Source organism: Chanodichthys erythropterus, chromosome 19 (assembly GCF_024489055.1).
Source record: "Chanodichthys erythropterus isolate Z2021 chromosome 19, ASM2448905v1, whole genome shotgun sequence".
In the NCBI taxonomy this organism is placed as follows: Eukaryota; Metazoa; Chordata; class Actinopteri; order Cypriniformes; family Xenocyprididae; genus Chanodichthys; species Chanodichthys erythropterus.
Window position 1 is genome coordinate 31,134,075 of NC_090239.1, and position 24,827 is coordinate 31,158,901.

Consider the following 24,827-nt stretch of genomic DNA (forward strand, 5'->3'; position numbering starts at 1 on the left):
CTCCGAAAAGGTGCAAAAGTTCTGGGAATAGAAGAAAACACTTTCCTTGGCAACAGCCAGGGCCTTCAGGGACACGCAAGTCGGGCAGGATGCATCAATCTCTCCCACGACGGTTGTCTCATTGCTAAGGCGGGGTGACTCGTTTCTATCCCTGGGCCCCACCCTTCGTACAGTGGTTACCAAGTAATCGTGCTTTAATCGTTTACACTTTGAGTCAATGCCCGCATTGTTAGCTTACAATCATAGTAATAACACTTTAAAAACGAATTTGAATGTAATAATAATGTACAGTCTAAAATAATGGAAGCAGCTAACTTGACTCATTGATAGTTTTTGGTGAAATGACAACTACCTCGTGATTTTGAGTTGAACTGCGACACAGCTGGCTGCCATTTTGCAGTAAGGCCTGAAGGCTTTGCTTAGCTGATTCAGGTGTGTTTGATTAGAGATGGAAACTGCAGCTTGCAGGGAGGGGGTGGAGCCTCCAGGAGTGTAACTGCGCACCCCTGTATTTAGGAGGCCTTTCCACCTGTCGAGGAGCTCCTTAAAGGCACGTAGGAATTTCAACGGATGTACTTGTGGCGAAGCGAGACATGATAAAAATGAAATCAAAAAATGTAGGCGGAAAATGGCCCATGGAAGGCATTTTTGCATGGTAGCGTGGCCGAGCGGTCTAAGGCGCTGGATTAAGGCTCCAGTCTCTTCGGGGGCGTGGGTTCGAATCCCACCGCTGCCAAGACAGCCTTTTAGAAGGCTCTTGTGGCTGCTATGCCTGAGCAAAAAAGACTGGAGAAGTTACACTGCATGCTCCCGTTCTCTTCCTTGGCCGCACTCGACGGGCTTCAGAGCCTCAGTGAAGGTCCACAGCCGAAGCTTGCTCTATTGCTGTAAAACAAATGGGCAGAACGGGGCCCTCAAAGAGAGCCCCGACAGGGTAGCGTGGCCGAGGGGTCTAAGGCGCTGGATTTAGGCTCCAGTCTCTTTGGGGGCGTGGGTTCGAATCCCACCGCTGCCAAGACAGCCTTTTAGAAGGCTCTTGTGGCTGCTATGCCTGAGCCAAAAAGACTGGAGAAGTGACACTGCATGCTCCCGTTCTCTTCCTTTGCCGCACTCGACGGGCTTCAGAGCCTCAGTGAAGGTCCACAGCCGAAGCTTGCTCTATTGCTGTAAAACAAATGGGCAGAACGGGGCCCACGAAGAGAGCCCCGACAGGGTAGTGTGGCCGAGGGGTCTAAGGCGCTGGATTTAGGCTCCAGTCTTTTCGGGGGCGTGGGTTCGAATCTGACTGCTGCCAGCTGTGCTTTTAAAGAGGGCCAGACAGCTTAAGCGTGCTCCGAAAAGGTGCAAAAGTTCTGGGAATAGAAGAAAACGCTTTCCTTGGCAACAGCCAGGGCCTTCAGGGACACGCAAGTCGGGCAGGATGCATCAATCTCTCCCACGACGGTTGTCTGATTACTAAGGTGGGGTGACTCGTTCCTACCCCTGGGCTCCGCCCTTCGTACGTGGGTTACCAATTAATCTAATTTCAACGGATGTACTTGTGGCAAAGCAAGACATGGTAAAAATGAAATCAATAAATGTAGGCGGAAAATGGCCCATGGAAGACATTCTTGCACGGTAGCGTGGCCGAGCGGTCTAAGGCGCTGGATTAAGGCTCCAGTCTCTTCGGGGGCGTGGGTTCGAATCCCACCGCTGCCAAGACAGCCTTTTAGAAGGCTCTTTTGGCTGCTAAGCCTGAGCAAAAAAGACTGGAGAAGTGACACTGCATGCTCCCGTTCTCTTCCTTGGCCGCACTCGACGGGCTTCAGAGCCTCAGTGAAGGTCCACAGCCGACGCTTTCTCTGTTGCTGTAAAACAAATGGGCAGAACGGGGCCCACGAAGAGAACCCCAGCAGGGTAGCGTGGCCGAGGGGTCTAAGGCGCTGGATTTAGGCTCCAGTCTCTTCGGGGGCGTGGGTTCGAATCCCACCGCTGCCAAGACAGCCTTTCAGAAGGCTCTTGTGGCTGCTATGCCTGAGCAAAAAAGACTGGAGAAGTTACACTGCATGCTCCCGTTCTCTTCCTTGGCCGCACTCGACGGGCTTCAGAGCCTCAGTGAAGGTCCACAGCCGAAGCTTGCTCTATTGCTGTAAAACAAATGGGCAGAACGGGGCCCTCAAAGAGAGCCCCGACAGGGTAGCGTGGCCGAGGGGTCTAAGGCGCTGGATTTAGGCTCCAGTCTCTTCGGGGGCGTGGGTTCGAATCCCACCGCTGCCAAGACAGCCTTTTAGAAGGCTCTTGTGGCTGCTATGCCTGAGCCAAAAAGACTGGAGAAGTGACACTGCATGCTCCCGTTCTCTTCCTTGGCCGCACTCGACGGGCTTCAGAGCCTCAGTGAAGGTCCACAGCCGAAGCTTGCTCTATTGCTGTAAAACAAATGGGCAGAACGGGGCCCACGAAGAGAGCCCCGACAGGGTAGCGTGGCCGAGGGGTCTAAGGCGCTGGATTTAGGCTCCAGTCTTTTCGGGGGCGTGGGTTCGAATCTGACTGCTGCCAGCTGTGCTTTTAAAGAGGGCCAGACAGCTTAAGCGTGCTCCGAAAAGGTGCAAAAGTTCTGGGAATAGAAGAAAACGCTTTCCTTGGCAACAGCCAGGGCCTTCAGGGACACGCAAGTCGGGCAGGATGCATCAATCTCTCCCACGACGGTTGTCTGATTACTAAGGTGGGGTGACTCGTTCCTACCCCTGGGCTCCGCCCTTCGTACGTGGGTTACCAATTAATCTAATTTCAACGGATGTACTTGTGGCAAAGCAAGACATGGTAAAAATGAAATCAATAAATGTAGGCGGAAAATGGCCCATGGAAGACATTCTTGCACGGTAGCGTGGCCGAGCGGTCTAAGGCGCTGGATTAAGGCTCCAGTCTCTTCGGGGGCGTGGGTTCGAATCCCACCGCTGCCAAGACAGCCTTTTAGAAGGCTCTTTTGGCTGCTAAGCCTGAGCAAAAAAGACTGGAGAAGTGACACTGCATGCTCCCGTTCTCTTCCTTGGCCGCACTCGACGGGCTTCAGAGCCTCAGTGAAGGTCCACAGCCGACGCTTTCTCTGTTGCTGTAAAACAAATGGGCAGAACGGGGCCCACGAAGAGAACCCCAGCAGGGTAGCGTGGCCGAGGGGTCTAAGGCGCTGGATTTAGGCTCCAGTCTCTTCGGGGGCGTGGGTTCGAATCCCACCGCTGCCAAGACAGCCTTTTAGAAGGCTCTTGTGGCTGCTATGCCTGAGCAAAAAAGACTGGAGAAGTTACACTGCATGCTCCCGTTCTCTTCCTTGGCCGCACTCGACGGGCTTCAGAGCCTCAGTGAAGGTCCACAGCCGAAGCTTGCTCTATTGCTGTAAAACAAATGGGCAGAACGGGGCCCTCAAAGAGAGCCCCGACAGGGTAGCGTGGCCGAGGGGTCTAAGGCGCTGGATTTAGGCTCCAGTCTCTTCGGGGGCGTGGGTTCGAATCCCACCGCTGCCAGCTGTGCTTTTAAAGAGGGCCAGACAGCTTAAGCGTGCCTCGAAAAGGTGCAAAAGTTCTGGGAATAGAAGAAAACACTTTCCTTGGCAACAGCCAGGGCCTTCAGGGACACGCAAGTTGGGCAGGATGCATCAATCTCTCTCACGACGGTTATCTCATTGCTAAGGCGGGGTGACTCGTTTCTATCCCAGGGCCCCACCCTTCGTACAGTGGTTACCAAGTAATCGTGCTTTAATCGTTTACACTTTGAGTCAATGCCCGCATTGTTAGCTTACAATCATAGTAATAACACTTTAAAAACGAATTTGAATGTAATAATAATGTACAGTCTAAAATAATGGAAGCAGCTAACTTGACTCATTGATAGTTTTTGGTGAAATGACAACTACCTCGTGATTTTGAGTTGAACTGCGACACAGCTGGCTGCCATTTTGCAGTAAGGCCTGAAGGCTTTGCTTAGCTGATTCAGGTGTGTTTGATTAGAGATGGAAACTGCAGCTTGCAGGGAGGGGGTGGAGCCTCCAGGAGTGTAACTGCGCACCCCTGTATTTAGGAGGCCTTTCCACCTGTCGAGGAGCTCCTTAAAGGCACGTAAGAATTTCAACGGATGTACTTGTGGCGAAGCGAGACATGATAAAAATGAAATCAAAAAATGTAGGCGGAAAATGGCCCATGGAAGGCATTTTAGCATGGTAGCGTGGCCGAGCGGTCTAAGGCGCTGGATTTAGGCTCCAGTCTCTTCGGGGGCGTGGGTTCGAATCCCACCGCTGCCAAGACAGCCTTTAAGAAGGCTCTTGTGGCTGCTATGCCTGAACAAAAAAGACTGGAGAAGTGACACTGCATGCTCTCGTTCTCTTCCTTGGCCGCACTCGACGTGCTTCAGAGCCTCAGTGAAGGTCCACAGCCGAAGCTTGCTCTATTGCTGTAAAACAAATGGGCAGAACGGGGCCCACGAAGAGAACCTCAGCAGGGTAGCGTGGCCGAGGGGTCTAAGGCGCTGGATTTAGGCTCCAGTCTCTTCGGGGGCGTGGGTTCGAATCCGACTGCTGCCAGCTGTGCTTTTAAAGAGGGCCAGACAGCTTAAGCGTGCTCCGAAAAGGTGCAAAAGTTCTGGGAATAGAAGAAAACACTTTCCTTGGCAACAGCCAGGGCCTTCAGGGACACGCAAGTCGGGCAGGATGCATCAATCTCTCCCACGACGGTTGTCTCATTGCTAAGGCGGGGTGACTCGTTTCTATCGCTGGGCCCCACCCTTCGTACAGTGGTTACCAAGTAATCGTGCTTTAATCGTTTACACTTTGAGTCAATGCCCGCATTGTTAGCTTACAATCATAGTAATAACACTTTAAAAACGAATTTGAATGTAATAATAATGTACAGTCTAAAATAATGGAAGCAGCTAACTTGACTCATTGATAGTTTTTGGTGAAATGACAACTACCTCGTGATTTTGAGTTGAACTGCGACACAGCTGGCTGCCATTTTGCAGTAAGGCCTGAAGGCTTTGCTTAGCTGATTCAGGTGTGTTTGATTAGAGATGGAAACTGCAGCTTGCAGGGAGGGGGTGGAGCCTCCAGGAGTGTAACTGCGCACCCCTGTATTTAGGAGGCCTTTCCACCTGTCGAGGAGCTCCTTAAAGGCACGTAAGAATTTCAACGGATGTACTTGTGGCAAAGCGAGACATGATAAAAATCAAATCAAAAAATGTAGGCGGAAAATGGCCCATGGAAGGCATTTTAGCATGATAGCGTGGCCGAGCGGTCTAAGGCGCTGGATTAAGGCTCCAGTCTCTTCGGGGGCGTGGGTTCGAATCCCACCGCTGCCAAGACAGCCTTTTAGAAGGCTCTTTTGGCTGCTAAGCCTGAGCAAAAAAGACTGGAGAAGTGACACTGCATGCTCCCGTTCTCTTCCTTGGCCGCACTCGACGTGCTTCAGAGCCTCAGTGAAGGTCCACAGCCGAAGCTTGCTCTATTGCTGTAAAACAAATGGGCAGAACGGGGCCCACGAAGAGAACCTCAGCAGGGTAGCGTGGCCGAGGGGTCTAAGGCGCTGGATTTAGGCTCCAGTCTCTTCGGGGGCGTGGGTTCGAATCCCACCGCTGCCAAGACAGCCTTTTAGAAGGCTCTTGTGGCTGCTATGCCTGAGCAAAAAAGACTGGAGAAGTTACACTGCATGCTCCCGTTCTCTTCCTTGGCCGCACTCGACGGGCTTCAGAGCCTCAGTGAAGGTCCACAGCCGAAGCTTGCTCTATTGCTGTAAAACAAATGGGCAGAACGGGGCCCTCAAAGAGAGCCCCGACAGGGTAGCGTGGCCGAGGGGTCTAAGGCGCTGGATTTAGGCTCCAGTCTCTTCGGGGGCGTGGGTTCGAATCCCACCGCTGCCAAGACAGCCTTTTAGAAGGCTCTTGTGGCTGCTATGCCTGAGCCAAAAAGACTGGAGAAGTGACACTGCATGCTCCCGTTCTCTTCCTTGGCCGCACTCGACGGGCTTCAGAGCCTCAGTGAAGGTCCACAGCCGAAGCTTGCTCTATTGCTGTAAAACAAATGGGCAGAACGGGGCCCACGAAGAGAGCCCCAACAGGGTAGCGTGGCCGAGGGGTCTAAGGCGCTGTATTTAGGCTCCAGTCATTCGGGGGCGTGGGTTCGAATCTGACTGCTGCCAGCTGTGCTTTTAAAGAGGGCCAGACAGCTTAAGCGTGCTCCGAAAAGGTGCAAAAGTTCTGGGAATAGAAGAAAACGCTTTCCTTGGCAACAGCCAGGGCCTTCAGGGACACGCAAGTCGGGCAGGATGCATCAATCTCTCCCACGACGGTTGTCTGATTACTAAGGTGGGGTGACTCGTTCCTACCCCTGGGCTCCGCCCTTCGTACGTGGGTTACCAATTAATCTAATTTCAACGGATGTACTTGTGGCAAAGCAAGACATGGTAAAAATGAAATCAATAAATGTAGGCGGAAAATGGCCCATGGAAGACATTCTTGCACGGTAGCGTGGCCGAGCGGTCTAAGGCGCTGGATTAAGGCTCCAGTCTCTTCGGGGGCGTGGGTTCGAATCCCACCGCTGCCAAGACAGCCTTTTAGAAGGCTCTTTTGGCTGCTAAGCCTGAGCAAAAAAGACTGGAGAAGTGACACTGCATGCTCCCGTTCTCTTCCTTGGCCGCACTCGACGGGCTTCAGAGCCTCAGTGAAGGTCCACAGCCGAAGCTTGCTCTATTGCTGTAAAACAAATGGGCAGAACGGGGCCCACGAAGAGAGCCCCGACAGGGTAGCGTGGCCGAGGGGTCTAAGGCGCTGGATTTAGGCTCCAGTCTTTTCGGGGGCGTGGGTTCGAATCTGACTGCTGCCAGCTGTGCTTTTAAAGAGGGCCAGACAGCTTAAGCGTGCTCCGAAAAGGTGCAAAAGTTCTGGGAATAGAAGAAAACGCTTTCCTTGGCAACAGCCAGGGCCTTCAGGGACACGCAAGTCGGGCAGGATGCATCAATCTCTCCCACGACGGTTGTCTGATTACTAAGGTGGGGTGACTCGTTCCTACCCCTGGGCTCCGCCCTTCGTACGTGGGTTACCAATTAATCTAATTTCAACGGATGTACTTGTGGCAAAGCAAGACATGGTAAAAATGAAATCAGTAAATGTAGGCGGAAAATGGCCCATGGAAGACATTCTTGCACGGTAGCGTGGCCGAGCGGTCTAAGGCGCTGGATTAAGGCTCCAGTCTCTTCGGGGGCGTGGGTTCGAATCCCACCGCTGCCAAGACAGCCTTTTAGAAGGCTCTTTTGGCTGCTAAGCCTGAGCAAAAAAGACTGGAGAAGTGACACTGCATGCTCCCGTTCTCTTCCTTGGCCGCACTCGACGGGCTTCAGAGCCTCAGTGAAGGTCCACAGCCGACGCTTTCTCTGTTGATGTAAAACAAATGGGCAGAACGGGGCCCACGAAGAGAACCCCAGCAGGGTAGCGTGGCCGAGGGGTCTAAGGCGCTGGATTTAGGCTCCAGTCTCTTCGGGGGCGTGGGTTCGAATCCCACCGCTGCCAAGACAGCCTTTTAGAAGGCTCTTGTGGCTGCTATGCCTGAGCAAAAAAGACTGGAGAAGTTACACTGCATGCTCCCGTTCTCTTCCTTGGCCGCACTCGACGGGCTTCAGAGCCTCATTGAAGGTCCACAGCCGACGCTTTCTCTGTTGCTGTAAAAAAAAATGGGCAGAACGGGGCCCACGAAGAGAACCCCAGCAGGGTAGCGTGGCCGAGGGGTCTAAGGCGCTGGATTTAGGCTCCAGTCTCTTCGGGGGCGTGGGTTCGAATTCCACCGCTGCCAAGACAGCCTTTTTGAAGGCTCTTGTGGCTGCTATGCCTGAGCAAAAAAGACTGGAGAAGTGACACTGCATGCTCCCGTTCTCTTCCTTGGCCGCACTCGACGGGCTTCAGAGCCTCAGTGAAGGTCCACAGCCGAAGCTTGCTCTATTGCTGTAAAACAAATGGGCAGAACGGGGCCCACGAAGAGAGCCCCGACAGGGTATCGTGGCCGAGGGGTCTAAGGTGCTGGATTTAGGCTCCAGTCTTTTCGGGGGCGTGGGTTCGACTCTGACTGCTGCCAGCTGTGCTTTTAAAGAGGGCCAGACAGCTTAAGCGTGCTCCGAAAAGGTGCAAAAGTTCTGGGAATAGAAGAAAACGCTTTCCTTGGCAACAGCCAGGGCCTTCAGGGACACGCAAGTCGGGCAGGATGCATCAATCTCTCCCACGACGGTTGTCTGATTACTAAGGTGGGGTGACTCGTTCCTACCCCTGGGCTCCGCCCTTCGTACGTGGGTTACCAATTAATCTAATTTCAACGGATGTACTTGTGGCAAAGCAAGACATGGTAAAAATGAAATCAATAAATGTAGGCGGAAAATGGCCCATGGAAGACATTCTTGCACGGTAGCGTGGCCGAGCGGTCTAAGGCGCTGGATTAAGGCTCCAGTCTCTTCGGGGGCGTGGGTTCGAATCCCACCGCTGCCAAGACAGCCTTTTAGAAGGCTCTTTTGGCTGCTAAGCCTGAGCAAAAAAGACTGGAGAAGTGACACTGCATGCTCCCGTTCTCTTCCTTGGCCGCACTCGACGGGCTTCAGAGCCTCAGTGAAGGTCCACAGCCGACGCTTTCTCTGTTGCTGTAAAACAAATGGGCAGAACGGGGCCCACGAACAGAACCCCAGCAGGGTAGCGTGGCCGAGGGGTCTAAGGCGCTGGATTTAGGCTCCAGTCTCTTCGGGGGCGTGGGTTCGAATCCCACCGCTGCCAAGACAGCCTTTTAGAAGGCTCTTGTGGCTGCTATGCCTGAGCAAAAAAGACTGGAGAAGTTACAATGCATGCTCCCGTTCTCTTCCTTGGCCGCACTCTACGGGCTTCAGAGCCTCAGTGAAGGTCCACAGCCGAAGCTTGCTCTATTGCTGTAAAACAAATGGGCAGAACGGGGCCCTCAAAGAGAGCCCCGACAGGGTAGCGTGGCCGAGGGGTCTAAGGCGCTGGATTTAGGCTCCAGTCTCTTCGGGGGCGTGGGTTCGAATCCCACCGCTGCCAAGACAGCCTTTTAGAAGGCTCTTGTGGCTGCTATGCCTGAGCCAAAAAGACTGGAGAAGTGACACTGCATGCTCCCGTTCTCTTCCTTGGCCGCACTCGCCGGGCTTCAGAGCCTCAGTGAAGGTCCACAGCCGAAGCTTGCTCTATTGCTGTAAAACAAATGGGCAGAACGGGGCCCATGAAGAGAGCCCCGACAGGGTAGCGTGGCCGAGGGGTCTGAGGCGCTGGATTTAGGCTCCAGTCTTTTCGGGGGCGTGGGTTCGAATCTGACTGCTGCCAGCTGTGCTTTTAAAGAGGGCCAGACAGCTTAAGCGTGCTCCGAAAAGGTGCAAAAGTTCTGGGAATAGAAGAAAACGCTTTCCTTGGCAACAGCCAGGGCCTTCAGGGACACGCAAGTCGGGCAGGATGCATCAATCTCTCCCACGACGGTTGTCTCATTGCTAAGGCGGGGTGACTCGTTTCTATCCCTGGGCCCCACCCTTCGTACAGTGGGTTACCAAGTAATCGTGCTTTAATCGTTTACACTTTGAGTCAATGCCCGCATTGTTAGCTTACAATCATAGTAATAACACTTTAAAAACGAATTTGAATGTAATAATAATGTACAGTCTAAAATAATGGAAGCAGCTAACTTGACTCATTGATAGTTTTTGGTGAAATGACAACTACCTCGTGATTTTGAGTTGAACTGCGACACAGCTGGCTGCCATTTTGCAGTAAGGCCTGAAGGCTTTGCTTAGCTGATTCAGGTGTGTTTGATTAGAGATGGAAACTGCAGCTTGCAGGGAGGGGGTGGAGCCTCCAGGAGTGTAACTGCGCACCCCTGTATTTAGGAGGCCTTTCCACCTGTCGAGGAGCTCCTTAAAGGCACGTAGGAATTTCAACGGATGTACTTGTGGCGAAGCGAGACATGATAAAAATGAAATCAAAAAATGTAGGCGGAAAATGGCCCATGGAAGGCATTTTTGCATGGTAGCGTGGCCGAGCGGTCTAAGGCGCTGGATTAAGGCTCCAGTCTCTTCGGGGGCGTGGGTTCGAATCCCACCGCTGCCAAGACAGCCTTTTAGAAGGCTCTTGTGGCTGCTATGCCTGAGCAAAAAAGACTGGAGAAGTTACACTGCATGCTCCCGTTCTCTTCCTTGGCCGCACTCGACGGGCTTCAGAGCCTCAGTGAAGGTCCACAGCCGAAGCTTGCTCTATTGCTGTAAAACAAATGGGCAGAACGGGGCCCTCAAAGAGAGCCCCGACAGGGTAGCGTGGCCGAGGGGTCTAAGGCGCTGGATTTAGGCTCCAGTCTCTTCGGGGGCATGGGTTCGAATCCCACCGCTGCCAAGACAGCCTTTTAGAAGGCTCTTGTGGCTGCTATGCCTGAACAAAAAAGACTGGAGAAGTGACACTGCATGCTCCCGTTCTCTTCCTTGGCCGCACTCGACAGGCTTCAGAGCCTCAGTGAAGGTCCACAGCCGACGCTTTCTCTGTTGCTGTAAAACAAATGGGCAGAACGGGGCCCACGAACAGAACCCCAGCAGGGTAGCGTGGCCGAGGGGTCTAAGGCGCTGGATTTAGGCTCCAGTCTCTTCGGGGGCGTGGGTTCGAATCCCACCGCTGCCAAGACAGCCTTTTAGAAGGCTCTTGTGGCTGCTATGCCTGAGCAAAAAAGACTGGAGAAGTTACAATGCATGCTCCCGTTCTCTTCCTTGGCCGCACTCGACGGGCTTCAGAGCCTCAGTGAAGGTCCACAGCCGAAGCTTGCTCTATTGCTGTAAAACAAATTGGCAGAACGGGGCCCTCAAATAGAGCCCCGACAGGGTAGCGTGGCCGAGGGGTCTAAGGCGCTGGATTTAGGCTCCAGTCTCTTCGGGGGCGTGGGTTTGAATCCCACCGCTGCCAAGACAGCCTTTTAGAAGGCTCTTGTGGCTGCTATGCCTGAGCCAAAAAGACTGGAGAAGTGACACTGCATGCTCCCGTTCTCTTCCTTGGCCGCACTCGCCGGGCTTCAGAGCCTCAGTGAAGGTCCACAGCCGAAGCTTGCTCTATTGCTGTAAAACAAATGGGCAGAACGGGGCCCACGAAGAGAGCCCCGACAGGGTAGCGTGGCCGAGGGGTCTAAGGCGCTGGATTTAGGCTCCAGTCTTTTCGGGGGCGTGGGTTCGAATCTGACTGCTGCCAGCTGTGCTTTTAAAGAGGGCCAGACAGCTTAAGCGTGCTCCGAAAAGGTGCAAAAGTTCTGGGAATAGAAGAAAACGCTTTCCTTGGCAACAGCCAGGGCCTTCAGGGACACGCAAGTCGGGCAGGATGCATCAATCTCTCCCACGACGGTTGTCTCATTGCTAAGGCGGGGTGACTCGTTTCTATCCCTGGGCCCCACCCTTCGTACAGTGGTTACCAAGTAATCGTGCTTTAATCGTTTACACTTTGAGTCAATGCCCGCATTGTTAGCTTACAATCATAGTAATAACACTTTAAAAACGAATTTGAATGTAATAATAATGTACAGTCTAAAATAATGGAAGCAGCTAACTTGACTCATTGATAGTTTTTGGTGAAATGACAACTACCTCGTGATTTTGAGTTGAACTGCGACACAGCTGGCTGCCATTTTGCAGTAAGGCCTGAAGGCTTTGCTTAGCTGATTCAGGTGTGTTTGATTAGAGATGGAAACTGCAGCTTGCAGGGAGGGGGTGGAGCCTCCAGGAGTGTAACTGCGCACCCCTGTATTTAGGAGGCCTTTCCACCTGTCGAGGAGCTCCTTAAAGGCACGTAGGAATTTCAACGGATGTACTTGTGGCGAAGCGAGACATGATAAAAATGAAATCAAAAAATGTAGGCCGAAAATGGCCCATGGAAGGCATTTTTGCATGGTAGCGTGGCCGAGCGGTCTAAGGCGCTGGATTAAGGCTCCAGTCTCTTCGGGGGCGTGGGTTCGAATCCCACCGCTGCCAAGACAGCCTTTTAGAAGGCTCTTGTGGCTGCTATGCCTGAGCAAAAAAGACTGGAGAAGTTACACTGCATGCTCCCGTTCTCTTCCTTGGCCGCACTCGACGGGCTTCAGAGCCTCAGTGAAGGTCCACAGCCGAAGCTTGCTCTATTGCTGTAAAACAAATGGGCAGAACGGGGCCCTCAAAGAGAGCCCCGACAGAGTAGCGTGGCCGAGGGGTCTAAGGCGCTGGATTTAGGCTCCAGTCTCTTCGGGGGCATGGGTTCGAATCCCACCGCTGCCAAGACAGCCTTTTAGAAGGCTCTTGTGGCTGCTATGCCTGAACAAAAAAGACTGGAGAAGTGACACTGCATGCTCCCGTTCTCTTCCTTGGCCGCACTCGACGGGCTTCAGAGCCTCAGTGAAGGTCCACAGCCGAAGCCTGCTCTATTGCTGTAAAACAAATGGGCAGAACAGGGCCCACGAAGAGAGCCCCAACAGGGTAGCGTGGCCGAGGGGTCTAAGGCGCTGGATTTAGGCTCCAGTCTCTTCGGGGGCGTGGGTTCGAATCCGACTGCTGCCAGCTGTGCTTTTAAAGAGGGCCAGACAGCTTAAGCGTGCTCCGAAAAGGTGCAAAAGTTCTGGGAATAGAAGAAAACACTTTCCTCGGCAACAGCCAGGGCCTTCAGGGACACGCAAGTCGGGCAGGATGCATCAATCTCTCCCACGACGGTTGTCTCATTACTAAGGCGGGGTGACTCGTTTCTATCCCTGGGCCCCACCCTTCGTACAGTGGTTACCAAGTAATCGTGCTTTAATCGTTTACACTTTGAGTCAATGCCCGCATTGTTAGCTTACAATCATAGTAATAACACTTTAAAAACGAATTTGAATGTAATAATAATGTACAGTCTAAAATAATGGAAGCAGCTAACTTGACTCATTGATAGTTTTTGGTGAAATGACAACTACCTCGTGATTTTGAGTTGAACTGCGACACAGCTGGCTGCCATTTTGCAGTAAGGCCTGAAGGCTTTGCTTAGCTGATTCAGGTGTGTTTGATTAGAGATGGAAACTGCAGCTTGCAGGGAGGGGGTGGAGCCTCCAGGAGTGTAACTGCGCACCCCTGTATTTAGGAGGCCTTTCCACCTGTCGAGGAGCTCCTTAAAGGCACGTAAGAATTTCAACGGATGTACTTGTGGCGAAGCGAGACATGATAAAAATGAAATCAAAAAATGTAGGCGGAAAACGGCCCATGGAAGGCATTTTAGCATGGTAGCGTGGCCGAGCGGTCTAAGGCGCTGGATTTAGGCTCCAGTCTCTTCGGGGGCGTGGGTTCGAATCCCACCGCTGCCAAGACAGCCTTTTAGAAGGCTCTTGTGGCTGCTATGCCTGAACAAAAAAGACTGGAGAAGTGACACTGCATGCTCCCGTTCTCTTCCTTGGCCGCACTCGACGGGCTTCAGAGCCTCAGTGAAGGTCCACAGCCGAAGCTTGCTCTATTGCTGTAAAACAAATGGGCAGAACAGGGCCCACGAAGAGAGCCCCAACAGGGTAGCGTGGCCGAGGGGTCTAAGGCGCTGGATTTAGGCTCCAGTCTCTTCGGGGGCGTGGGTTCGAATCCGACTGCTGCCAGCTGTGCTTTTAAAGAGGGCCAGACAGCTTAAGCGTGCTCCGAAAAGGTGCAAAAGTTCTGGGAATAGAAGAAAACACTTTCCTTGGCAACAGCCAGGGCCATCAGGGACACGCAAGTCGGGCAGGATGCATCAATCTCTCCCACGACGGTTGTCTCATTGCTAAGGCGGGGTGACTCGTTTCTATCCCTGGGCCCCACCCTTCGTACTAGAGCCCGAAGCCATTTCTTTTGAGAATAATGGCTGGCTGATGAAGTTATTGGCTGGCTAGCCGGCTCAGCCAAAACCTAAATGGCTGCTTCAGCCGCCAAACGTTTCATAGCTGCAAATGGCTGAAGCTGCCACTCCATGTCTACAGATGTCATACTGATTATCTTTCCACTAATGCATGGCTTACACTATATTCTATGGAAGCCCGTTTCCGCCACTAAAAAAAAAAAAAAAAGATTAATTGCGACTTTTTATCTCAGAATTGCGAGTTATAAAGTCAGAATTCTGGGATATAAAGTCGCAATTGCGTGATAAAAAGTCAGAATTCTGAGATATAAAGTCGCAATTGCGAGTTATAAAGTCAGAATTCTGAGATATAAAGTCGCAATTGCGAGTTATAAAGTCAGAATTCTGAGACAAAAAAAGTCGCAATTGCGTGATATAAAGTCAGAATTCTGAGATATAAAGTCGCAATTGCGTGATAAAAAGTCAGAATTCTGAGATATAAAGTCGCAATTGCGAGTTATAAAGTCAGAATTCTGAGATATAAAGTCGCAATTGCGAGTTATAAAGTCAGAATTCTGAGATAAAAAGTCGCAATTGCGTGATATAAAGTCAGAATTCTGAGATATAAAGTCGCAATTGCGTGATAAAAAGTCAGAATTCTGAGATATAAAGTCGCAATTGCGAGTTATAAAGTCAGAATTCTGAGATATAAAGTCGCAATTGCGAGTTATAAAGTCAGAATTCTGAGATATAAAATCGCAATTGCGTGATATAAAGTCAGAATTCTGAGATATAAAGTCGCAATTGCGAGTTATAAAGTCAGAATTCTGAGATATAAAGTCGCAATTGCGTGATATAAAGTCAGAATTTCTGACTTTTTCTCACTACTGTTAAACGTTATTTCTCACAGTTCTTACTTTGCTTGTGTTTCCTTTCATTGCGACTGACCATCAGGATTACTGCTTTGTTATTATTATACATTAAATAGACCATCAGGATTACTGCTTTGTTATTATTATTATACATTAAATAGACCATCAGGATTGCTGCTTTGTTATTTTTATACATAAAATAGAGGACATCATAAATGATTATTTTTAGCGCCGATTTACCAATAAAGAAATATTGATTTTACTGGAGGAGACACATAAAGATTAGTCTCCGGACATATGCATTATGCAGGAATATATGCATATATAATGTTTCCACGGTAACCTTGTACACAGCGTTTCAAGGAGAAAAAACAGCTTTTACTGCCATCTAGTGGGCTTAATACTAAAACAACCAATACCTATCATGTTTCATTAACTTTGCAACTCAAGGGTAGAATCATGCAATTCTGCAAATTACAGTCGAGGTATTTGGACAATAAAAGTTGTTTTTAACAGAATGGATACACTAATGAATTTTGCACGATAATAACAATATCATAATAATCATAAGAAGAAGAAGAATCAGCTGTGGCGGAGGCGCAATAAATCAGACAAAGATGAAGTGGCACATTTTAATACATCCAACAGCTTCAGACTTCACGGCAGCACGGCTATCGTTGATGCACTGTTATAGACAGAGATACTGACCATCAGTTAATTGCGAGAAAAAAAGTCAGAATTCTGACTTTTTATCACGCAATTGCGACTTTATATCTCAGAATTCTGACTTTATATCACGCAATTGCGACTTTATATCTCAGAATTCTGACTTTATAACTCGCAATTGCGACTTTATATCTCAGAATTCTGACTTTTTATCACGCAATTGCGACTTTATATCTCAGAATTCTGACTTTTTATCACGCAATTGCGACTTTATATCTCAGAATTCTGACTTTTTGTCACGCAATTGCGACTTTATATCTCAGAATTCTGACTTTATATCACGCAATTGCGACTTTATATCTCAGAATTCTGACTTTATAACTCGCAATTCTGAGATAAAAAGTCGCAATTAATCTTTTTTTTTTTTTTTTTAGTGGCGGAAACGGGCTTCCATAATATTCCTACAAAATGCAATACAATGTAATAAAGAAAACAATAGATTTTACTTTCACAACGTATGGTTGCTGATAAAAAGGAAACTACCATATTTGGATCCAACAGGATTGTACAGAAGAGAGATTCCTAACGGTGCATGCGATGAGAGGGTGGCGGCAGAGATCGCGGAGAAGTATGTTGATTAAGAACGCAAACTTTTGTTGAATTTATGAGAAATATACAGACGCAAACAGACGAAGTGTAGTAAAATAAAGACCTAAATGTGTATTTCGGACTTTTTTCACCACAAGTCTGAAAGAAGACATGTTATTGAAGACAAATTTATTAAAAAATCTAAAACTTGACCAGGAAAAAAAAAAAAAAAACGATGTTTTTGCCTGCCGTGTCTCGCCTTAATATAAACACACACCGTTATCAGTGTTATTTTGGACAAAGTTTTGCACATTTCACTTCAATGTACAGTGTACAATGACGCATGCGTCGTGAATTAGCAATGTGGAAACGGTGGTTTGTTACTGCAGCAATATCACGTTCAGTGCTATAAATCTCTCCGTTCCAGAATATTTGGTTCATAACATCTTTGATTCAGGTGTTTGTGCAACCGTGCCCTGAAGATTTAACAAAAGTCTGGGTAGGCCTAAGTTTAAAAAAAAAAAAAGTAAGTAGGAATTAGGAAAGTATGTGAGAAGATCAAAATAACCTTGCTTGCTTCTTTCCGCTTTTTCACATCAGTGCGAGAAAAAAAAATGCATCGCTTCTTCGAGCCATTTTAATCGGTACGAGCACAAGACTGTGCTGTTATGAAACCAGTGGGAAAATAGATCTCGTGTATTGTTTATATATTTTGTGTGTGTGTGTGTCTCTATGTGATAGAATTATTATTTGATGCAAATAATTTTAGCCGGCTCAGCCAAACTTTATCAGATGGTGGCTCAATTTGGCTTAGGAAATTATTGGCTGGCGGCGGCTGAAATTCTAAATGGCGCAAATGGCGGCGCCTGGCGGCGGCTTCGGGGTCTACTTCGTACAGTGGTTACCAAGTAATCGTGCTTTAATCGTTTACACTTTGAGTCAATGCCCGCATTGTTAGCTTACAATCATAGTAATAACACTTTAAAAACGAATTTGAATGTAATAATAATGTACAGTCTAAAATAATGGAAGCAGCTAACTTGACTCATTGATAGTTTTTGGTGAAATGACAACTACCTCGTGATTTTGAGTTGAACTGCGACACAGCTGGCTGCCATTTTGCAGTAAGGCCTGAAGGCTTTGCTTAGCTGATTCAGGTGTGTTTGATTAGAGATGGAAACTGCAGCTTGCAGGGAGGGGGTGGAGCCTCCAGGAGTGTAACTGCGCACCCCTGTATTTAGGAGGCCTTTCCACCTGTCGAGGAGCTCCTTAAAGGCACGTAGGAATTTCAACGGATGTACTTGTGGCGAAGCGAGACATGATAAAAATGAAATCAAAAAATGTAGGCCGAAAATGGCCCATGGAAGGCATTTTTGCATGGTAGCGTGGCCGAGCGGTCTAAGGCGCTGGATTAAGGCTCCAGTCTCTTCGGGGGCGTGGGTTCGAATCCCACCGCTGCCAAGACAGCCTTTTAGAAGGCTCTTGTGGCTGCTATGCCTGAGCAAAAAAGACTGGAGAAGTTACACTGCATGCTCCCGTTCTCTTCCTTGGCCGCACTCGACGGGCTTCAGAGCCTCAGTGAAGGTCCACAGCCGAAGCTTGCTCTATTGCTGTAAAACAAATGGGCAGAACGGGGCCCTCAAAGAGAGCCCCGACAGAGTAGCGTGGCCGAGGGGTCTAAGGCGCTGGATTTAGGCTCCAGTCTCTTCGGGGGCATGGGTTCGAATCCCACCGCTGCCAAGACAGCCTTTTAGAAGGCTCTTGTGGCTGCTATGCCTGAACAAAAAAGACTGGAGAAGTGACACTGCATGCTCCCGTTCTCTTCCTTGGCCGCACTCGACGGGCTTCAGAGCCTCAGTGAAGGTCCACAGCCGAAGCCTGCTCTATTGCTGTAAAACAAATGGGCAGAACAGGGCCCACGAAGAGAGCCCCAACAGGGTAGCGTGGCCGAGGGGTCTAAGGCGCTGGATTTAGGCTCCAGTCTCTTCGGGGGCGTGGGTTCGAATCCGACTGCTGCCAGCTGTGCTTTTAAAGAGGGCCAGACAGCTTAAGCGTGCTCCGAAAAGGTGCAAAAGTTCTGGGAATAGAAGAAAACACTTTCCTCGGCAACAGCCAGGGCCTTCAGGGACACGCAAGTCGGGCAGGATGCATCAATCTCTCCCACGACGGTTGTCTCATTACTAAGGCGGGGTGACTCGTTTCTATCCCTGGGCCCCACCCTTCGTACAGTGGTTACCAAGTAATCGTGCTTTAATCGTTTACACTTTGAGTCAATGCCCGCATTGTTAGCTTACAATCATAGTAATAACACTTTAAAAACGAATTTGAATGTAATAATAATGTACAGTCTAAAATAATGGAAGCAGCTAACTTGACTCATTGATAGTTTTTGGTGAAATGACAACTACCTCGTGATTTTGAGTTGAACTGCGACACAGCTGGCTGCCATTTTGCAGTAAGGCCTGAAGGCTTTGCTTAGCTGATTCAGGTGTGTTTGATTAGAGATGGAAACTGCAGCTTGCAGGGAGGGGGTGGAGCCTCCAGGAGTGTAACTGCGCACCCCTGTATTTAGGAGGCCTTTCCACCTGTCGAGGAGCTCCTTAAAGGCACGTAAGAATTTCAACGGATGTACTTGTGGCGAAGCGAGACATGATAAAAATGAAATCAAAAAATGTAGGCGGAAAACGGCCCATGGAAGGCATTTTAGCATGGTAGCGTGGCCGAGCGGTCTAAGGCGCTGGATTTAGGCTCCAGTCTCTTCGGGGGCGTGGGTTCGAATCCCACCGCTGCCAAGACAGCCTTTTAGAAGGCTCTTGTGGCTGCTATGCCTGAACAAAAAAGACTGGAGAAGTGACACTGCATGCTCCCGTTCTCTTCCTTGGCCGCACTCGACGGGCTTCAGAGCCTCAGTGAAGGTCCACAGCCGAAGCTTGCTCTATTGCTGTAAAACAAATGGGCAGAACAGGGCCCACGAAGAGAGCCCCAACAGGGTAGCGTGGCCGAGGGGTCTAAGGCGCTGGATTTAGGCTCCAGTCTCTTCGGGGGCGTGGGTTCGAATCCGACTGCTGCCAGCTGTGCTTTTAAAGAGGGCCAGACAGCTTAAGCGTGCTCCGAAAAGGTGCAAAAGTTCTGGGAATAGAAGAAAACACTTTCCTTGGCAACAGCCAGGGCCATCAGGGACACGCAAGTCGGGCAGGATGCATCAATCTCTCCCACGACGGTTGTCTCATTGCTAAGGCGGGGTGACTCGTTTCTATCCCTGGGCCCCACCCTTCGTACTAGAGCCCGAAGCCATTTCTTTTGAGAATAATGGCTGGCTGATGAAGTTATTGGCTGGCTAGCCGGCTCAGCCAAAACCTAAATGGCTGCTGCAGCCGCCAAACGTTTCATAGCTGCAAATGGCTGAAGCTGCCACTCCATGTCTACAGATGTCATACTGATTATCTTTCCACTAATGCATGGCTTACACTATATTCTATGGAAGCCCGTTTCCGCCACTAAAAAAAAAAAAAAAAGATTAATTGCGACTTTTTATCTCAGAATTGCGAGTTATAAAGTCAGAATTCTGGGATATAAAGTCGCAATTGCGTGATAAAAAGTCAGAATTCTGAGATATAAAGTCGCAATTGCGAGTTATAAAGTCAGAATTCTGAGATATAAAGTCGCAATTGCGAGTTATAAAGTCAGAATTCTGAGACAAAAAAAGTCGCAATTGCGTGATATAAAGTCAGAATTCTGAGATATAAAGTCGCAATTGCGTGATAAAAAGTCAGAATTCTGAGATATAAAGTCGCAATTGCGAGTTATAAAGTCAGAATTCTGAGATATAAAGTCGCAATTGCGAGTTATAAAGTCAGAATTCTGAGATAAAAAGTCGCAATTGCGTGATATAAAGTCAGAATTCTGAGATATAAAGTCGCAATTGCGTGATAAAAAGTCAGAATTCTGAGATATAAAGTCGCAATTGCGAGTTATAAAGTCAGAATTCTGAGATATAAAGTCGCAATTGCGAGTTATAAAGTCAGAATTCTGAGATATAAAATCGCAATTGCGTGATATAAAGTCAGAATTCTGAGATATAAAGTCGCAATTGCGAGTTATAAAGTCAGAATTCTGAGATATAAAGTCGCAATTGCGTGATATAAAGTCAGAATTTCTGACTTTTTCTCACTACTGTTAAACGTTATTTCTCACAGTTCTTACTTTGCTTGTGTTTCCTTTCATTGCGACTGACCATCAGGATTACTGCTTTGTTATTATTATACATTAAATAGACCATCAGGATTACTGCTTTGTTATTATTATTATACATTAAATAGACCATCAGGATTGCTGCTTTGTTATTTTTATACATAAAATAGAGGACATCATAAATGATTATTTTTAGCGCCGATTTACCAATAAAGAAATATTGATTTTACTGGAGGAGACACATAAAGATTAGTCTCCGGACATATGCATTATGCAGGAATATATGCATATATAATGTTTCCACGGTAACCTTGTACACAGCGTTTCAAGGAGAAAAAACAGCTTTTACTGCCATCTAGTGGGCTTAATACTAAAACAACCAATACCTATCATGTTTCATTAACTTTGCAACTCAAGGGTAGAATCATGCAATTCTGCAAATTACAGTCGAGGTATTTGGACAATAAAAGTTGTTTTTAACAGAATGGATACACTAATGAATTTTGCACGATAATAACAATATCATAATAATCATAAGAAGAAGAAGAATCAGCTGTGGCGGAGGCGCAATAAATCAGACAAAGATGAAGTGGCACATTTTAATACATCCAACAGCTTCAGACTTCACGGCAGCACGGCTATCGTTGATGCACTGTTATAGACAGAGATACTGACCATCAGTTAATTGCGAGAAAAAAAGTCAGAATTCTGACTTTTTATCACGCAATTGCGACTTTATATCTCAGAATTCTGACTTTATATCACGCAATTGCGACTTTATATCTCAGAATTCTGACTTTATAACTCGCAATTGCGACTTTATATCTCAGAATTCTGACTTTTTATCACGCAATTGCGACTTTATATCTCAGAATTCTGACTTTTTATCACGCAATTGCGACTTTATATCTCAGAATTCTGACTTTTTGTCACGCAATTGCGACTTTATATCTCAGAATTCTGACTTTATATCATGCAATTGCGACTTTATATCTCAGAATTCTGACTTTATAACTCGCAATTCTGAGATAAAAAGTCGCAATTAATCTTTTTTTTTTTTTTTTTTAGTGGCGGAAACGGGCTTCCATAATATTCCTACAAAATGCAATACAATGTAATAAAGAAAACAATAGATTTTACTTTCACAACGTATGGTTGCTGATAAAAAGGAAACTACCATATTTGGATCCAACAGGATTGTACAGAAGAGAGATTCCTAACGGTGCATGCGATGAGAGGGTGGCGGCAGAGATCGCGGAGAAGTATGTTGATTAAGAACGCAAACTTTTGTTGAATTTATGAGAAATATACAGACGCAAACAGACGAAGTGTAGTAAAATAAAGACCTAAATGTGTATTTCGGACTTTTTTCACCACAAGTCTGAAAGAAGACATGTTATTGAAGACAAATTTATTAAAAAATCTAAAACTTGACCAGGAAAAAAAAAAAAAAACGATGTTTTTGCCTGCCGTGTCTCGCCTTAATATAAACACACACCGTTATCAGTGTTATTTTGGACAAAGTTTTGCACATTTCACTTCAATGTACAGTGTACAATGACGCATGCGTCGTGAATTAGCAATGTGGAAACGGTGGTTTGTTACTGCAGCAATATCACGTTCAGTGCTATAAATCTCTCCGTTCCAGAATATTTGGTTCATAACATCTTTGATTCAGGTGTTTGTGCAACCGTGCCCTGAAGATTTAACAAAAGTCTGGGTAGGCCTAAGTTTAAAAAAAAAAAAGTAAGTAGGAATTAGGAAAGTATGTGAGAAGATCAAAATAACCTTGCTTGCTTCTTTCCGCTTTTTCACATCAGTGCGAGAAAAAAAAAATGCATCGCTTCTTCGAGCCATTTTAATCGGTACGAGCACAAGACTGTGCTGTTATGAAACCAGTGGGAAAATAGATCTCGTGTATTGTTTATATATTTTGTGTGTGTGTGTGTCTCTATGTGATAGAATTATTATTTGATGCAAATAATTTTAGCCGGCTCAGCCAAACTTTATCAGATGGTGGCTCAATTTGGCTTAGGAAATTATTGGCTGGCGGCGGCTGAAATTCTAAATGGCGCAAATGGCGGCGCCTGGCGGCGGCTTCGGGGTCTACTTCGTACAGTGGTTACCAAGTAATCGTGCTTTAATCGTTTACACTTTGAGTCAATGCCCGCATTGTTAGCTTACAATCATAGTAATAACACTTTAAAAACGAATTTGAATGTAATAATAATGTACAGTCTAAAATAATGGAAGCAGCTAACTTGACTCATTGATAGTTTTTGGTGAAATGACAACTACCTCGTGATTTTGAGTTGAACTGCGACACAGCTGGCTGCCATTTTGCAGTAAGGCCTGAAGGCTTTGCTTAGCTGATTCAGGTGTGTTTGATTAGAGATGGAAACTGCAGCTTGCAGGGAGGGGGTGGAGCCTCCAGGAGTGTAACTGCGCACCCCTGTATTTAGGAGGCCTTTCCACCTGTCGAGGAGCTCCTTAAAGGCACGTAGGAATTTCAACGGATGTACTTGTGGCGAAGCGAGACATGATAAAAATGAAATCAAAAAATGTAGGCCGAAAATGGCCCATGGAAGGCATTTTTGCATGGTAGCGTGGCCGAGCGGTCTAAGGCGCTGGATTAAGGCTCCAGTCTCTTCGGGGGCGTGGGTTCGAATCCCACCGCTGCCAAGACAGCCTTTTAGAAGGCTCTTGTGGCTGCTATGCCTGAGCAAAAAAGACTGGAGAAGTTACACTGCATGCTCCCGTTCTCTTCCTTGGCCGCACTCGACGGGCTTCAGAGCCTCAGTGAAGGTCCACAGCCGAAGCTTGCTCTATTGCTGTAAAACAAATGGGCAGAACGGGGCCCTCAAAGAGAGCCCCGACAGAGTAGCGTGGCCGAGGGGTCTAAGGCGCTGGATTTAGGCTCCAGTCTCTTCGGGGGCATGGGTTCGAATCCCACCGCTGCCAAGACAGCCTTTTAGAAGGCTCTTGTGGCTGCTATGCCTGAACAAAAAAGACTGGAGAAGTGACACTGCATGCTCCCGTTCTCTTCCTTGGCCGCACTCGACGGGCTTCAGAGCCTCAGTGAAGGTCCACAGCCGAAGCCTGCTCTATTGCTGTAAAACAAATGGGCAGAACAGGGCCCACGAAGAGAGCCCCAACAGGGTAGCGTGGCCGAGGGGTCTAAGGCGCTGGATTTAGGCTCCAGTCTCTTCGGGGGCGTGGGTTCGAATCCGACTGCTGCCAGCTGTGCTTTTAAAGAGGGCCAGACAGCTTAAGCGTGCTCCGAAAAGGTGCAAAAGTTCTGGGAATAGAAGAAAACACTTTCCTCGGCAACAGCCAGGGCCTTCAGGGACACGCAAGTCGGGCAGGATGCATCAATCTCTCCCACGACGGTTGTCTCATTACTAAGGCGGGGTGACTCGTTTCTATCCCTGGGCCCCACCCTTCGTACAGTGGTTACCAAGTAATCGTGCTTTAATCGTTTACACTTTGAGTCAATGCCCGCATTGTTAGCTTACAATCATAGTAATAACACTTTAAAAACGAATTTGAATGTAATAATAATGTACAGTCTAAAATAATGGAAGCAGCTAACTTGACTCATTGATAGTTTTTGGTGAAATGACAACTACCTCGTGATTTTGAGTTGAACTGCGACACAGCTGGCTGCCATTTTGCAGTAAGGCCTGAAGGCTTTGCTTAGCTGATTCAGGTGTGTTTGATTAGAGATGGAAACTGCAGCTTGCAGGGAGGGGGTGGAGCCTCCAGGAGTGTAACTGCGCACCCCTGTATTTAGGAGGCCTTTCCACCTGTCGAGGAGCTCCTTAAAGGCACGTAAGAATTTCAACGGATGTACTTGTGGCGAAGCGAGACATGATAAAAATGAAATCAAAAAATGTAGGCGGAAAACGGCCCATGGAAGGCATTTTAGCATGGTAGCGTGGCCGAGCGGTCTAAGGCGCTGGATTTAGGCTCCAGTCTCTTCGGGGGCGTGGGTTCGAATCCCACCGCTGCCAAGACAGCCTTTTAGAAGGCTCTTGTGGCTGCTATGCCTGAACAAAAAAGACTGGAGAAGTGACACTGCATGCTCCCGTTCTCTTCCTTGGCCGCACTCGACGGGCTTCAGAGCCTCAGTGAAGGTCCACAGCCGAAGCTTGCTCTATTGCTGTAAAACAAATGGGCAGAACAGGGCCCACGAAGAGAGCCCCAACAGGGTAGCGTGGCCGAGGGGTCTAAGGCGCTGGATTTAGGCTCCAGTCTCTTCGGGGGCGTGGGTTCGAATCCGACTGCTGCCAGCTGTGCTTTTAAAGAGGGCCAGACAGCTTAAGCGTGCTCCGAAAAGGTGCAAAAGTTCTGGGAATAGAAGAAAACACTTTCCTTGGCAACAGCCAGGGCCATCAGGGACACGCAAGTCGGGCAGGATGCATCAATCTCTCCCACGACGGTTGTCTCATTGCTAAGGCGGGGTGACTCGTTTCTATCCCAGGGCCCCACCCTTCGTACGTGGGTTACCAATTAATCTAATTTCAACGGATGTACTTGTGGCAAAGCAAGACATGGTAAAAATGAAATCAATAAATGTAGGCGGAAAATGGCCCATGGAAGACATTCTTGCACGGTAGCGTGGCCGAGCGGTCTAAGGTGCTGGATTAAGGCTCCAGTCTCTTCGGGGGTGTGGGTTCGAATCCCACCGCTGCCAAG

The 24,827-nt window shown here is 48.3% G+C and overlaps 40 non-coding genes across 40 annotated transcripts; all 40 read left to right on the forward strand.

The window, feature by feature from the left end:
- Nucleotides 1-654: 654 nt before the first annotated feature.
- trnal-aag (transfer RNA leucine (anticodon AAG)) lies at nt 655-736 on the forward strand. Its single transcript has one exon. It is a non-coding gene; the product is annotated as a tRNA-Leu (tRNA).
- Nucleotides 737-933: 197 nt separating this feature from the next.
- On the forward strand, nt 934-1,015 carry trnal-uag (transfer RNA leucine (anticodon UAG)). Its single transcript has one exon. It is a non-coding gene; the product is annotated as a tRNA-Leu (tRNA).
- Nucleotides 1,016-1,616: 601 nt separating this feature from the next.
- Nucleotides 1,617-1,698, forward strand: trnal-aag (transfer RNA leucine (anticodon AAG)). The gene has a single exon. It is a non-coding gene; the product is annotated as a tRNA-Leu (tRNA).
- Nucleotides 1,699-1,895: 197 nt separating this feature from the next.
- On the forward strand, nt 1,896-1,977 carry trnal-uag (transfer RNA leucine (anticodon UAG)). Its single transcript has one exon. It is a non-coding gene; the product is annotated as a tRNA-Leu (tRNA).
- A 197-nt stretch (nt 1,978-2,174) lies between these two features.
- trnal-uag (transfer RNA leucine (anticodon UAG)) lies at nt 2,175-2,256 on the forward strand. The gene has a single exon. It is a non-coding gene; the product is annotated as a tRNA-Leu (tRNA).
- A 601-nt stretch (nt 2,257-2,857) lies between these two features.
- On the forward strand, nt 2,858-2,939 carry trnal-aag (transfer RNA leucine (anticodon AAG)). The gene has a single exon. It is a non-coding gene; the product is annotated as a tRNA-Leu (tRNA).
- Nucleotides 2,940-3,136: 197 nt separating this feature from the next.
- trnal-uag (transfer RNA leucine (anticodon UAG)) lies at nt 3,137-3,218 on the forward strand. Its single transcript has one exon. It is a non-coding gene; the product is annotated as a tRNA-Leu (tRNA).
- Nucleotides 3,219-3,415: 197 nt separating this feature from the next.
- Nucleotides 3,416-3,497, forward strand: trnal-uag (transfer RNA leucine (anticodon UAG)). Its single transcript has one exon. It is a non-coding gene; the product is annotated as a tRNA-Leu (tRNA).
- A 691-nt stretch (nt 3,498-4,188) lies between these two features.
- Nucleotides 4,189-4,270, forward strand: trnal-uag (transfer RNA leucine (anticodon UAG)). Its single transcript has one exon. It is a non-coding gene; the product is annotated as a tRNA-Leu (tRNA).
- Nucleotides 4,271-4,467: 197 nt separating this feature from the next.
- On the forward strand, nt 4,468-4,549 carry trnal-uag (transfer RNA leucine (anticodon UAG)). The gene has a single exon. It is a non-coding gene; the product is annotated as a tRNA-Leu (tRNA).
- A 691-nt stretch (nt 4,550-5,240) lies between these two features.
- On the forward strand, nt 5,241-5,322 carry trnal-aag (transfer RNA leucine (anticodon AAG)). The gene has a single exon. It is a non-coding gene; the product is annotated as a tRNA-Leu (tRNA).
- A 197-nt stretch (nt 5,323-5,519) lies between these two features.
- Nucleotides 5,520-5,601, forward strand: trnal-uag (transfer RNA leucine (anticodon UAG)). Its single transcript has one exon. It is a non-coding gene; the product is annotated as a tRNA-Leu (tRNA).
- Nucleotides 5,602-5,798: 197 nt separating this feature from the next.
- On the forward strand, nt 5,799-5,880 carry trnal-uag (transfer RNA leucine (anticodon UAG)). Its single transcript has one exon. It is a non-coding gene; the product is annotated as a tRNA-Leu (tRNA).
- A 600-nt stretch (nt 5,881-6,480) lies between these two features.
- trnal-aag (transfer RNA leucine (anticodon AAG)) lies at nt 6,481-6,562 on the forward strand. The gene has a single exon. It is a non-coding gene; the product is annotated as a tRNA-Leu (tRNA).
- Nucleotides 6,563-7,163: 601 nt separating this feature from the next.
- Nucleotides 7,164-7,245, forward strand: trnal-aag (transfer RNA leucine (anticodon AAG)). Its single transcript has one exon. It is a non-coding gene; the product is annotated as a tRNA-Leu (tRNA).
- Nucleotides 7,246-7,442: 197 nt separating this feature from the next.
- trnal-uag (transfer RNA leucine (anticodon UAG)) lies at nt 7,443-7,524 on the forward strand. Its single transcript has one exon. It is a non-coding gene; the product is annotated as a tRNA-Leu (tRNA).
- A 198-nt stretch (nt 7,525-7,722) lies between these two features.
- On the forward strand, nt 7,723-7,804 carry trnal-uag (transfer RNA leucine (anticodon UAG)). The gene has a single exon. It is a non-coding gene; the product is annotated as a tRNA-Leu (tRNA).
- A 601-nt stretch (nt 7,805-8,405) lies between these two features.
- Nucleotides 8,406-8,487, forward strand: trnal-aag (transfer RNA leucine (anticodon AAG)). Its single transcript has one exon. It is a non-coding gene; the product is annotated as a tRNA-Leu (tRNA).
- A 197-nt stretch (nt 8,488-8,684) lies between these two features.
- trnal-uag (transfer RNA leucine (anticodon UAG)) lies at nt 8,685-8,766 on the forward strand. The gene has a single exon. It is a non-coding gene; the product is annotated as a tRNA-Leu (tRNA).
- Nucleotides 8,767-8,963: 197 nt separating this feature from the next.
- On the forward strand, nt 8,964-9,045 carry trnal-uag (transfer RNA leucine (anticodon UAG)). Its single transcript has one exon. It is a non-coding gene; the product is annotated as a tRNA-Leu (tRNA).
- A 971-nt stretch (nt 9,046-10,016) lies between these two features.
- trnal-aag (transfer RNA leucine (anticodon AAG)) lies at nt 10,017-10,098 on the forward strand. Its single transcript has one exon. It is a non-coding gene; the product is annotated as a tRNA-Leu (tRNA).
- Nucleotides 10,099-10,295: 197 nt separating this feature from the next.
- On the forward strand, nt 10,296-10,377 carry trnal-uag (transfer RNA leucine (anticodon UAG)). The gene has a single exon. It is a non-coding gene; the product is annotated as a tRNA-Leu (tRNA).
- A 197-nt stretch (nt 10,378-10,574) lies between these two features.
- On the forward strand, nt 10,575-10,656 carry trnal-uag (transfer RNA leucine (anticodon UAG)). Its single transcript has one exon. It is a non-coding gene; the product is annotated as a tRNA-Leu (tRNA).
- A 197-nt stretch (nt 10,657-10,853) lies between these two features.
- On the forward strand, nt 10,854-10,935 carry trnal-uag (transfer RNA leucine (anticodon UAG)). The gene has a single exon. It is a non-coding gene; the product is annotated as a tRNA-Leu (tRNA).
- A 970-nt stretch (nt 10,936-11,905) lies between these two features.
- trnal-aag (transfer RNA leucine (anticodon AAG)) lies at nt 11,906-11,987 on the forward strand. Its single transcript has one exon. It is a non-coding gene; the product is annotated as a tRNA-Leu (tRNA).
- Nucleotides 11,988-12,184: 197 nt separating this feature from the next.
- Nucleotides 12,185-12,266, forward strand: trnal-uag (transfer RNA leucine (anticodon UAG)). Its single transcript has one exon. It is a non-coding gene; the product is annotated as a tRNA-Leu (tRNA).
- Nucleotides 12,267-12,463: 197 nt separating this feature from the next.
- On the forward strand, nt 12,464-12,545 carry trnal-uag (transfer RNA leucine (anticodon UAG)). Its single transcript has one exon. It is a non-coding gene; the product is annotated as a tRNA-Leu (tRNA).
- A 691-nt stretch (nt 12,546-13,236) lies between these two features.
- Nucleotides 13,237-13,318, forward strand: trnal-uag (transfer RNA leucine (anticodon UAG)). The gene has a single exon. It is a non-coding gene; the product is annotated as a tRNA-Leu (tRNA).
- Nucleotides 13,319-13,515: 197 nt separating this feature from the next.
- trnal-uag (transfer RNA leucine (anticodon UAG)) lies at nt 13,516-13,597 on the forward strand. Its single transcript has one exon. It is a non-coding gene; the product is annotated as a tRNA-Leu (tRNA).
- A 3,720-nt stretch (nt 13,598-17,317) lies between these two features.
- On the forward strand, nt 17,318-17,399 carry trnal-aag (transfer RNA leucine (anticodon AAG)). The gene has a single exon. It is a non-coding gene; the product is annotated as a tRNA-Leu (tRNA).
- Nucleotides 17,400-17,596: 197 nt separating this feature from the next.
- trnal-uag (transfer RNA leucine (anticodon UAG)) lies at nt 17,597-17,678 on the forward strand. Its single transcript has one exon. It is a non-coding gene; the product is annotated as a tRNA-Leu (tRNA).
- Nucleotides 17,679-17,875: 197 nt separating this feature from the next.
- trnal-uag (transfer RNA leucine (anticodon UAG)) lies at nt 17,876-17,957 on the forward strand. Its single transcript has one exon. It is a non-coding gene; the product is annotated as a tRNA-Leu (tRNA).
- A 691-nt stretch (nt 17,958-18,648) lies between these two features.
- trnal-uag (transfer RNA leucine (anticodon UAG)) lies at nt 18,649-18,730 on the forward strand. Its single transcript has one exon. It is a non-coding gene; the product is annotated as a tRNA-Leu (tRNA).
- A 197-nt stretch (nt 18,731-18,927) lies between these two features.
- Nucleotides 18,928-19,009, forward strand: trnal-uag (transfer RNA leucine (anticodon UAG)). The gene has a single exon. It is a non-coding gene; the product is annotated as a tRNA-Leu (tRNA).
- Nucleotides 19,010-22,729: 3,720 nt separating this feature from the next.
- Nucleotides 22,730-22,811, forward strand: trnal-aag (transfer RNA leucine (anticodon AAG)). Its single transcript has one exon. It is a non-coding gene; the product is annotated as a tRNA-Leu (tRNA).
- Nucleotides 22,812-23,008: 197 nt separating this feature from the next.
- trnal-uag (transfer RNA leucine (anticodon UAG)) lies at nt 23,009-23,090 on the forward strand. Its single transcript has one exon. It is a non-coding gene; the product is annotated as a tRNA-Leu (tRNA).
- A 197-nt stretch (nt 23,091-23,287) lies between these two features.
- Nucleotides 23,288-23,369, forward strand: trnal-uag (transfer RNA leucine (anticodon UAG)). Its single transcript has one exon. It is a non-coding gene; the product is annotated as a tRNA-Leu (tRNA).
- Nucleotides 23,370-24,060: 691 nt separating this feature from the next.
- On the forward strand, nt 24,061-24,142 carry trnal-uag (transfer RNA leucine (anticodon UAG)). The gene has a single exon. It is a non-coding gene; the product is annotated as a tRNA-Leu (tRNA).
- A 197-nt stretch (nt 24,143-24,339) lies between these two features.
- On the forward strand, nt 24,340-24,421 carry trnal-uag (transfer RNA leucine (anticodon UAG)). Its single transcript has one exon. It is a non-coding gene; the product is annotated as a tRNA-Leu (tRNA).
- A 322-nt stretch (nt 24,422-24,743) lies between these two features.
- On the forward strand, nt 24,744-24,825 carry trnal-aag (transfer RNA leucine (anticodon AAG)). Its single transcript has one exon. It is a non-coding gene; the product is annotated as a tRNA-Leu (tRNA).
- Nucleotides 24,826-24,827: the final 2 nt, after the last annotated feature.